This window comes from Crocodylus porosus, unplaced genomic scaffold (genome assembly GCF_001723895.1).
Source record: "Crocodylus porosus isolate Cpor-Errol unplaced genomic scaffold, CroPor_comp1, whole genome shotgun sequence".
In the NCBI taxonomy this organism is placed as follows: Eukaryota; Metazoa; Chordata; order Crocodylia; family Crocodylidae; genus Crocodylus; species Crocodylus porosus.
The window spans coordinates 54,149,677-54,161,431 of record NW_017728951.1 but is presented as its reverse complement, the minus strand read 5'-3'; the positions used below and the strand labels follow the sequence as shown (position 1 = coordinate 54,161,431).

The 11,755-nt window shown below is 44.2% G+C and overlaps 1 long non-coding RNA gene across 1 annotated transcript; it reads left to right on the top strand.

Moving 5' to 3' along the window:
• Positions 1–378: 378 nt before the first annotated feature.
• On the top strand, positions 379–11,165 carry LOC109323894. Its single transcript, XR_002104773.1, has 3 exons — positions 379–388; positions 3,596–3,603; positions 11,060–11,165. It is a non-coding gene; the product is annotated as an uncharacterized LOC109323894 (long non-coding RNA).
• Positions 11,166–11,755: the final 590 nt, after the last annotated feature.

The window sequence follows — 11,755 nt, the reverse complement described above, 5'->3', positions numbered from 1 at the left end:
ATGTTTTGAGAAAAGTAAGAGGGAGAAAAGTACCCCCAGTATATCTAATACCTCGATAGGAGCACTTTCACATTGTTTGTCAATCAGGCTTCAAGTCTGAGTTAGCCATAGCTCATGGGGTGCTTGTCCATGTGACAGTGGGCACTTGTACATGTGACAAACATTACTCCTTTATGTGGCTTAATGGCATCACACTTTACGCATACGTGAGTTTTTGGCAATTTAATACGTTTGCATCATCGTGAACTAATTCCCATCCTGATGTAGTTTATTTTGTGACAATGCAACTTGGAATGGTGCAGCCATTAATCTGTCATATGTGCATGGTAATTCACTGAACGATATGTGGTAAGTCCCTTTGTCCATCAGGTGTCCCTACAATTTTTGTGTAATGATCCCCCTTGTCCATCAAGTGTCACTACAATTTGCAGGGATTTGTGTGTAATAAATGTTTAGGACATCATGGGGGAGCTACTAACTGGTGCCAAAATGTACAACAGTTACATGTCCAGCAAAAATTCCCAGACTTTGCCCAGCAACAGCCATGAGGAACACCTATTCCCTTTCACCCTGCAGCTCTAAAACATCCCTTTTCAGCTGGCTGTGGTATAATTGTCCCCCTAACACCATTAATTTGCTCGCTGGTTTTACATAAACCTGACAAGTGGAGTTCTGTGAGTCTGCATAAGCCTTAAGTGCACCCACTTTATGAATAGCAGGTGAGTTCTGTCACCATTCATTCCCTCACCAGCTATGTCTGAACTGCATAGCAGTTCAGACCATGTTCCACTGGGAGCGGTGTCTTGACACATCAGTCGCTGGGTAGCCTGCTGTTGTGCCATGCCCTGACAGCGCAGCCTGTTACTGTGCCATGGTATACACAGGGCTAAAAGACCTAGGAGGGCTAAAAAATGTCCAGAACAAGTATGCCTATAACATACTAAGTTGCCACTGGTGCAGAGTCCCTCTCCCTACCTTGACTGATAAGTTGTAGAGCATAGCTCTCGCATGCCTGGTAAAAATCCGCAGACTTTGCCTGGCAACAGCTGTGAGGAACCCCTGGTCCCCTCTATCCTGCACCTCTACAAATATCCCTTTTTTGCTGGCTGCAACATAATAGGGCTTCTGTTCAAAGGAAGTGCTGTGCAGTACTCCTGATTACTGCTCACCACTGTATCCTGTGGTACTCAGATTCTGGGCCCTATGTTACCACTAATATTTGTGTTACATAGGTACACTACTGTTTCTGTCTACAGTAATGACTCAAATTGTCCTCCAGAGTACATAGGTATTCTACTATTTCTATCTCAAATTGTCCCCCAGATTCCTCATTGTCCAGCAGAATAGTTGTTTTCACTGCCTACATACTGAAAAGTATTTGCCGGGCAGCTTGTGATGGAGCTTGAAGGGACTGCATCTGTCTGTTGCACTCCCCACTGGTCTCGCAAATATTGCAGAGAGGGGGAAGGTGATAATGAAGCAGCTCGCTGCTCCTATCTCCCAGGGCAGGGGTGGCGGAGGTACGTCCAGTCATCAAGCCAGGGTGTCTTGTTAGCCTGGGGATGGGGGAGAGGAGAGTTTGGATGGTTGGTAGGTGGATTTGAATTTGGTGGGTGGAGCATGGGGGACAATGTGAGGAAACCAGGACTTGAGGAGCTATGGAAACAGAGACCCAAACAGAGATGTGGTAAGTAGTGTCTGGGGATGGAAGGAAAACATTGGACAAAACAATGAACCCAAGAGTGCAGGAATGTGAATGCAGGAATGTGGCTGCAGAAAGAATCTAGGTGTCTTTTGGGATTGGAACCCCTTGTGAGATAATGCAGGGAGTGGCATTATTAGAGTTCCAATTAGTGCACTACAACACTCAAATGTGCTTGCAAAGATCTATATAAGAAATTCACGCGGTGCTGATTTCTGTGCATATTATAAGCACTCAGAGAATTTCAGCACCCTGTTCATAGGGGTGGTTGAGTGAATGAAATAAAAAAAAACCAAGTGGATTTACACACAGAATAAAGTTTGCTTGATGAAACTTTGCTTAATGAGACTGTGCTATGAAACATAGAAAAAGGAAAATAAAAAATAAGATAAGAGTACAGTTAAAGACAGGAATGAAAAGAATAAGAATAAAACTTTTAAAAAATGATGTAAAGTTTCAAAAAACAAAAAACAAAAATGTGTAAATATTAATGAAATTAATATTACACTTAATTAAATTAATAAAATTGCATCACTTTCAGTCACCTGGACATATCAGTGAACTGTGAGCTATAGACATCACTGGTTTGTAGCAGGGATTAGTGGCATGCAGCACCCCCGGCTGTAATTAGTACAAAGAGATCAGCAGGGTGGATTGTTATGTGGCACCCCGTGCAGTAATTTACTTTGAATAACACACTGAACATTTAAGATTTAAGACTAATTTAAGACTAATGACACTCAAACAGTGACAGAAAAATAAAACCCACCTTTTCAACTTACGGGGCATACAATGCAACCCTGAAGGATGAAACCCCTGTCACATGTACAAAGGCCCCATGAACCAACTTGTGGATTTTGGATCAGCCTTAGATGGCAGAGTAAAAACCTGATCTTGGGAAAATTGAGAGAGCATGTATGGTAAAAACACTGACGCTGTAGTGCTTTCAACCTGTCTCATAAACATAGACCTAGGTCTCTAAATTCCTTCAGAAAATATGCTGTTAAATATCCCCAACTAGGTGTACAGTGTACTAATGACAAGACCAAGGATGGAATAGAGAGGACACTACTGGGGGCAATATCTTTCATGGGAACTAAGTTGGACTATATAAGCACATCTGTTGCACTGTTATAAAGCACCAGATAGAAGCTGTGATATTGTCTCTTTAAGAACACCATATGGTAATCTGCAAACTCCAGTGCCACTGGAAATCACAATGCATAAGGTGTTTGAGTGTGGAACAGGACCTCTGCTGTGCTGCTATTAACAACGTTCCCTTTCTATTTTATGAATGTTTCAACTTACTTCCACAGGAAGCTACAGAAAAGGTTAATTTTATTTGTAATCTTGAGCTCATTCCAAGTAGGGAGCTCTTACTACATTATTGATCATAGTACTGTTAGCAGACACCTAAACTGCTTTAAAATGATAAGACAATGGAACAGCTTTCCTAAACAAACTACTATTTAGATCTGGCAAAAACAGGTGTCCTCCAATAAGTTAGAAGTAGAGCCATGTAACTACCTGGGAGAAAGCTTTGATTTGTCGGATGTTCTATTCCCACTTCATAAGCAGACACAAATTAGAGAGGGTAAATCATTAATATCCAATTTGGGAAAGTCACTGGAATGTAGCTGCTGTGTAGACAATGTAAACGAAATATAAAGGAATCAGCAATATATTAATTTTATAGTGTTTAGCCTGGAATAAGGAGCTCTGGTTTACAGATGCAAAACATCCTAGCCTGAAGAGGCAGACTTTTCTTTATCTGGGTGGATTAATCCATAACAAAAGCCTAATATTATCTGGCACTTTTCAGATCAAAGTAATTCATTTATGTGGAGATTGAAAAAAGTTTCCTGATAGTAGTAAGTGAAAACACAGCCTCAGGATGTGAGGTAGCAATAATCTAACTGCTCCTCATATCATGTTACATTTCTCTGGAATACACTATCACTTAAACCAGGGGTGTAAAACTGGTTTATTCCCCGCTAGGCTGGAAACAGTCCCATCTGCAGTGGTGGAATGAGCTGTGGTGGTGCAGAGGTTAACACAACTGTCATTTCCCCCACCCCCTACTCCCAGCTGCTGAAACATGTCCCCAACAGAGCTCTGTACTCTGGATTTTGGTGGCAGGCCCTGTCCCTGCTTACCCTGCCCCCAAATTCCTAGCTTCTTTGGGAGCTCCATGGGCAGGATTTAACCTGAAGGCCATATACTTGACACCACTGATTTATACCAACCCTTTTGTTAGTTCTTACAAACTCAGTTGTGTACTGTTTATGTGGGAACTGATAAATCAGTAAAATAAAGTTCAACAGGGGACTACAATACCAAAGTAGGTATTCCCCTTCCTCCCCATGCCTGTTGTGTGGGAACCTGCATAGCTCTGGTATCCTCTGGAGTATTTGGAGTTTGTGGGAAGCTGAGCCAGCATTTGTGTTCTCACATTATTTGAGAATTTGACCAAGCCAATATTGAATCAGTATTACAGCAGGGCCTCACTCTCCTTCCATAAAAAGTAGGACAATGTCATTTATCTGCTTCCTAGGGCTGTTGTGAATTGTATTTCAACAATGGTCATAAAATGCTGCACTGGTACAAAGTATAGCTTAGGGTGGTCAGCTGCAAAGCTGGAAATATAGTTCAGTTCCGAGTTGGCTAAATAAATCATTTATGATCGTTTTCGGTGGCTATAATTTAAATTTTGTAATTTTAATGTATGCAGATTTATACATATAGCAGCCCTTGCCATAAAAACACCTTAAGCTACTCTTACTTTTTATTGATCTCCTTGATTGGGCTTTCTCCTCTCGTAATATAACATCAATTCTTCCAGTTTAACTGAACTAGTATAGATCTAGTGCTTTATTCAATCATTTGGTAGCACACTCAGCATGTGCTTTCTTCCACTAGCATTTATTTTGTTGCAGGCTAAAAACCACCAAATTCCCATATTTTTAAATGTAGCGATTATAATGCATCTTCTAGTACCCACATGATTCTGCACAAGGAATGTCTAGATAAGGCAAGTATGCCATATTTTAATTAAAGATTTGCATGTAGCATAGATGGAGCATGCTGAGTTTAAAAACATGTTATTTTATTAACAAGCCATTTCATACCAACTTGCAATTATTGGTCCTGAAGAATATACTGCCTACCTGTCACCTGAGAAGGGGTAAAGAATCCACAATTTTGAATTCATTATTTTTCTACCAATTCATATATAAGGAAATCCACAGATTCTTGGGGTTGTTATATGAAAAGCAGCTTCTATACCTTTTCCTATTCATCTCTCTTCCTTTTGTTATCCCTCGTCTACCCTACCTCTCTCCTCATGTTCTCTGGAAGCAGTCCTGGGGTAGGAGTTAGCCTAAGGATGAGGTTACAAGTTACCTTAAGATCATTTTAAGTTTGTGGAAAGTTATACCGCTGTAAAGTTAGAGCAGTTTCAGAGCAGTTATAGGTTAAGGCTTAATTTAATATAAAATCTACACAACTGTGGCTTCCCACTAGAGGCTGGTGAGCACAGGTATGGACAGCAGCCAGGATCCTATTGCTCCTTTTAGGGGAGGATACAGAAGAGTGGTATGTAGCTTGGAGAGAGAGCAGAGAGGGGTGAAAGAAGGGAGACTCAGTAAGGAGAATGCTTTTCCCTGGTTGATTTAGTGCTGGTAGAAGGTGCTGTAGAGTCTAAAGTCCTGAATTTACCCATACAGAAGGCATAGGATAGGCAGAAACAGGGCAAGCCTTCACACACATGCCTCAGTTGCATCCTGGAAGGAATGAAAGTGGTCTCCATGCCATCATCCTACCCTTGATATTGTTCATGTGGCAACAGGACCCTGACAGGAAAGAAACAGTGTTGTTTAGCTCATGAGTCAGGAGAGCTACGTTCTGGCCCTGGTTCTGCTGCTAACTTGTCATGTGCTGTTGGGAAGCCTCTCTGCTTGTTTCCAATGTGAAAGTGATTTTGAGTTTCCTTTGCAAAGTGCTTTGAAATACATGGCAAACAAGTCCCACATAAGAGTCAAGCAAGGCTTTGGTAGGTATTTGCTGTGTCTCTGGGAAATACCTGGCTTTGCTTTCCCAATAAACTGGATGTATTTAAATACCCTTGACAAGGTGCTACTTGAGGTACCCCTCAAGAGAATGAAGGTGCCCTTTAATAGACTCAAGGCACCTCTGGGTATAGTTTTCATTCATTTTTTATATTATAGGAAAATAATAGAGCAATTGTTCTGTTGCAAAGATGTCAGAAAGGCCCCAAAGGCCCCAGCACTATGGATTCTTATCTGCAATCTCTGGGATTATCTTGTGAATCATGTTTATAAATTTAATAGATAAACCTGGTCGCTCTGCTCTCAGTGCAGAGTCTCTGCATCAGTTTCAGCAAGACCAGAAAGCTTAGGGAAGCATGTTTCTCTGGACTCTTAATTTCACTGAGCCATGACAGCTCCATGCTTACCTGGGCTCCATCTTTTCTTTCCAATTAAGCTGCTCAAAGCAGCTGCTCTCTGTGTGGAAGTGTGGTAGGAAGTGGGGAGAACTCTAGAGTTTTGGAGAGCAGGAAGAGGTAGAGAGGCTGGAAGCTGTGCATCCTGGGATGCTGGAGGAATATAAGTATTTTACTTTCCCTGACCATTCAAACAATACTCTGGAACAGAATGGGTAAAATGTTTCAGAGATAAACCTTATTCTCTGTGGCTTACCTTTAAAACATTTAGAGGACACTTATGAAGGGTTAACACCCTTTAACAGGCAAATGCTCCTGTTTTAAATGCTTTTATCACAGTTTAAAGGTATCCTGTAACATGGCCCTAAGAGAGATCAGAGGTCACTAACGAACAGATTCAGCATGGGCCTCTGATCGTAACAAATATAATATTTATTTTTGGCTCTTAATTTAGCCTCCTGTTTTTCTACTTCACATTAGGGTGAGAGCTTCCTAACAGCCCAAGGGTAAGGTCTGGAGCTAGAGACTGACTTTTGCTATGTATAGGTACATTTACTTAGTTAGGGTGTGTGAAGCTTTGGTCATCAGTTCAATTCGGAGAGGATTCAGCCCAAATCGGTGGCCAAATCATCAAATCGGAAGACCCATAAAAAGCTCTGAATTATCAGAAGCATTTGAATTGATTTGGAAAATATTCAGAAAAAGATTTGGTAATTTGGCAATTTGGAAAAAGCGATCTTGTGGGGAAACAGAAACTGAGAAGAGGGAGCGGGGGAGGAGGAAGGGAAAGACTGCTCTGATATTGCCATCTGTGGCTGGCTACTGACTGTGATTACACAGATTTCATAGACGTTAGGGCTGGAACGGACTTCAAAGATAACCAAGTCCAGCCCCCTGCCCAGGGGCAGGAAGTCAGGTAGGGTCAAAGAATCCCGGCATGATAAGCATCCATGCGTTTCTTGAATGAGTTCAGAGTAGGTGCCTGCACCACTTCTGAAGGGAGTCTATGCCAGGTCTTGGAGGCTAGGACTGTAAAGAAATTTTTTCTTATGTCCAGCCTAAAATGGTCTTTTAGGAGTTTATGACTGTTGGTCCTTGTTTTCCTTGGGGCACTCCGGTGAACAGACGTTCTCCCAGATCCCGATGTACACCCCTTATATGCTTGCAGGCAGCCACCAGGTCCCTCCTGAGCCTGCGCTTTTTCAGACTGAAGAGTCCCATGGCTCTCAGCCTCTCTTCATAAGGCCTATTCTCTTGCCCTCTGACCATGCATGTGGCTCTCCTCTGGACTCTCTCAAGCTTCTTGACATCCTTCTTGAATAGCGGAGCCCAGAATTGAATGCATTACTCCAGCTGATTGGCCTCACCAAGGCCGAGTACAGCGGGAGGATGACATTCAGAGATTTACTTGAGAAGCATCTATAGATGCAAGCCAGGGTTTTGTTTGCTTTACCAGCTGCAACATCGCATTGGCGGATGATGTTCATCTTGTGGTCAGTCATGACCCCCAAGTCTCTTTTAGCCATGGTGCTAGCAAGAGTACCACTGCCAAACCTGTAAGTATGCTGTGGGTTATTTTTTTCCCCAAGATGGAGTACTTTAAATGTATCAGTATTGACCATCATCAGGTTTGTGTCCATCCTCTTACCAATTTTATCTAAGTCAGCCTGGATCACTAGCCTGTCCTCAGCTGTGGATGCTATGCCCTAAAGTTTAGTGTAATCTTTCCCTGAGTTCCCTTCCAGTCACAGTGCTCTGGGGGAGAGACATAGAAACAGCATATAAGGCTCTGTGTGAAACCTTTCCGTCCCTTTTCTGAAATGTCTGTCTGGAAGCGGCAGCGTGTGACAGTATTGGCTACAGTGGCTGGCTTCTAAGTCAGACTCTTTACTCTTTTGTTAGTCTCTCTCCTTGGAAAGGATTGGATACACCTTTCCAATATATTACAGACAGAAGATACAGTAAACAGATAGAAGACACAGTAAGCACATAGAAGATGTAGTAAACACATAGAGGGTATAGTAAGCAGATAAAAGAAGATGTAGTAAACACATAGGGCACATGCAGACAAGCACGCACATGCATCTTGCAGTGTCTCAAAGCCCTGGATATCCAGGGGTTAAAAAAAAAAAAAAGCAGAAAAAAGCAGGGCAGGGACCATGCCCTGAGGCAACCATAGCTCTGAGGCAACCAGACTATGCCCTGAGGCAACCAGAGGCTCGGTGGATCCGCCACAGAGATGCTCTGGTAGCAGCCAGAGTGTCTCCATGGCTGGCCATTGCCCTGGTGCTGAAGCATGCAGGGAGATGGACCTGGGATTGAGTGCCAGTAAGTAGGGGATGGGGAAGAGAGAGGGGATCATTGGGGGACCCCCGCCAGCCCCACCCAACCCCTCAGCCTCCTGGATTACTGCCCTGCCTGGCCTCACCCCTGCCTACCCCACAGACTGCCCAATCCCTACCCCACCTGCACCCTGCTTGATCCTCCAGCCCCCTGGATTGCTGCCCTGCCTGGCTCCACCCCCTGCGGGCTCCTGCATGTGATGGGGTGGGGTGATAGCCCCAGTGGAGGCCATTTTGCCCTTGTTGGGAGGTGGCCATAGCCCCTGTGGGGGGGGGGGTGCTGTAGCTGCTGTGGTAGGGCTGTAAAGCCTGTTGGGGGGCGATAGCCCCTGTGGAGGGGCTGTGGCCCCTGTGGGGGGCAGCAAGGCACATAGGTATTTAGAATTCACTTGATTATGATGATAGAGACACCGGTAGGCTTCCAAATTGCTTTAACATTCTAGCTATATCAATAAAACTTTGCCTAAGTGATCGCAGTCACTCTGTCTCTCACTGTCTCTCTGTCTGTATATAGTGGTCCTTTGTTTTAATTGTGAAGGAACATGGATTTTGGGGTATTTTATAGAATGACTTTGGGATTTTTTATCAGGGTTTTTTCAGTTTTCAAATAGGGAGCAACAGAATTCCTGCTATGGAGGCCAGTGGTAGGACCCTGTCTGCTGAGAGCTGGTAGTATGGACCCAGCTGGAGATGGCTTAACTCCTGGGCAGCTTTCACAGTTGAAAGCAGGCCACCACACTCAGAACATCTTCTGAGTGACAGCTGCCTAGGGGGCTGGGCAGGGGGCACACATGGCAGTAGTGTCACACAAAGGCCAACTTTGCAGCCACAGTCCACTGGCAGCTGGCCCAGAGGGGCAAATGCCTCTACTGGCTGTGCAGTCCCCATCCAGGTCTGGCAGGTGCACTTCAGGTTACAGCCAGGCAGCAGCCCCCACTGCCAGACTGCAGCAGTGGGTAAAGGGTACAGGGAACTCTCAGGGCTGCTTCAGCAGTCCAGCTGGCACAAGGGGTAGCGTCCCCAGGTACCAATTGGCTGGGCCCCCGAAGCTCCTGAGAGCAAGGAGTGCTGAGCTACTTGACAGGGTAGCTTTTGTACTGATGGGACCAGGATAGAGAAGCTTTTTATACTGCTGGAGAGAGCATAGGTACTGGCCCTGGGCTCTAGCTCCCCCTGGCTGCAGATCTATGAGGAGCCAGGCAGGGTTATTTTGCCCCAAGTAGCACAATTTGTGCCACACTGAAGTGCATGTCAGGGCGTGTGCACTGGCAAAAACTCCTGGCTCAAATTTTCACTGCCTCTATTTGAGCTACTGTAAGTACATGTGCTTGCATGTATGGAAGCACTGAAAGAAGATATAGTAAACACATAGACGAAATAGTAAACACACACACATATTAAAAACATACAAGATATATTACACATACACACACACACATTTCCCAGCACAGCAAACATTATGAAGCATGTTGGAAAGGCAGTTCCCAGGTCTTCTGGCAGGGGAGCGAGATGTCCTGTCCACCAACTAGTTTTCCAAGTGAGAGGGTGTTCAGCATTGCTGGGGATCTTGTGAAACCCCACCGCACCTCCTTGGTTTGGTGGAGCAGCTGGTTTTCCTCAAGGTGAACCTTCCACTGCTGGGGTTTTTAAACTGCACCTGCAGATGGAGTGATTGTCACCCTCCTCACTCCACACCTATTTCCTTTTTTAATTTGCTTTGACAACCATTTAGTGCCCTGCTCTTAGAGCTGGAGGTGGCACTCACTGTATCACTAGCCAGCAGGGGAAGAACGTGTCCCTGCTGAACTCCCTTCCTAGGATGAACTTGCAGGTATGGGCTGAGATGATGGAGAAGGAAGAGGCTCCACGTCTGGGGCATGACCTAAAACTGCACCCTGCCAGGGACGGGAGGCCTGGTGGGACTACTGGTGGTGTGGCAGTCCACAAGAGATGCCAGGACCTCAAACTTCCTTGGTGAAAGGTGGATAGGAGACCCCTTATAACCCCTAGCCATCACTTGCACTCACAGTCCTGGCTAGGGAAAGCCCAGACCTGTAAGGTTTTTGACAGGTCTGAGACTTTCTGGTTGCAGTGGAGATGTGAGGCTCCAGGTGAGCATAGCTGCCTGGGATGCCATCTGTGAAACATGGGCTGCAGTGTAGGGAAGGTATAAAGCTGTGGAACAGATGTCACCTTAGACCTCAGGGGCCTAAATGGGCAGCGTGCTACCTGGGTAACATCTGAATTGGTTTTCCATGAAGGCATGGCAGGAGAAAGGAGGGCAGGTGGTTGGTACAGAAACAAGTGGGCAGTATAAGATCTAACCGGCACTGGGAAGGCCCCCTGTTACAGGCTACCATCCCTGCTCTTTTCATCCCACTCTGCCTTAACATACGCACAGCACAAGTTTTACTTTTAACAGTTTGAGGTGCAGTTTCCCAGAAACCTCTGCACCTATCTCCTTGAAACTTCCCAAGTTTCATACCCACAGAAGGGTCTACCGTTCCTGCTGTTTTTACCCCACTCTGCCATAACACACACAAGTGGCACTAGTTTTGCTTTCAATGTTTTGAGGTGCACTTTTCCAGAAGCCCTGCAGCTATCTCCTTGAAACCTGGCAGGCTTATTGCCCTCCAAATGGACTACTATCCCTGCTGTTTTTATCCCAATCTGCCAATAATGAAAAAGTTACAGGTATTTCAGTGATTCCCCATTACAGTCTATGGCCGAATCACCAAATCTCTTTGAATCAGCACCAAATCTTTCGAAGCTGATTCGGCCGAATCCATTCAAGACAGTGAATTGAATCTCTGAATCAAATCACTGTCCTTTGAATCAGCCCAATCCAAATCCAAATCTGAATTGAATACTTCCCTATTCACACAGGCCTATTACTTAGTACAAATCTGTATAGCATCATTGTAGCTTATTAGATCTATTACATATCATTTGAATTAAAGTAGTGTCTATGCTGTCTCACAAAAATCAGAGTTCTATTGTAGTATCTGCATACCTGGCTGAATAAATTAAGCTGGTTTTAATAGGACAATCATTAAGTAGATTATATATATTCTTTCCTATGTCTTCCTTTCAGCATTGTTTCTGTTTGAAAAGAAATGGAAATCCAGAATATTCATTCTTTGCATATAGATAAATGACACTACTAATGACCTACTTAATGGCACTATTAAAACCATTTACATAAGTATTTATGCAGTGACTCCCTATTTAGGTTGTCATGCCATAGTT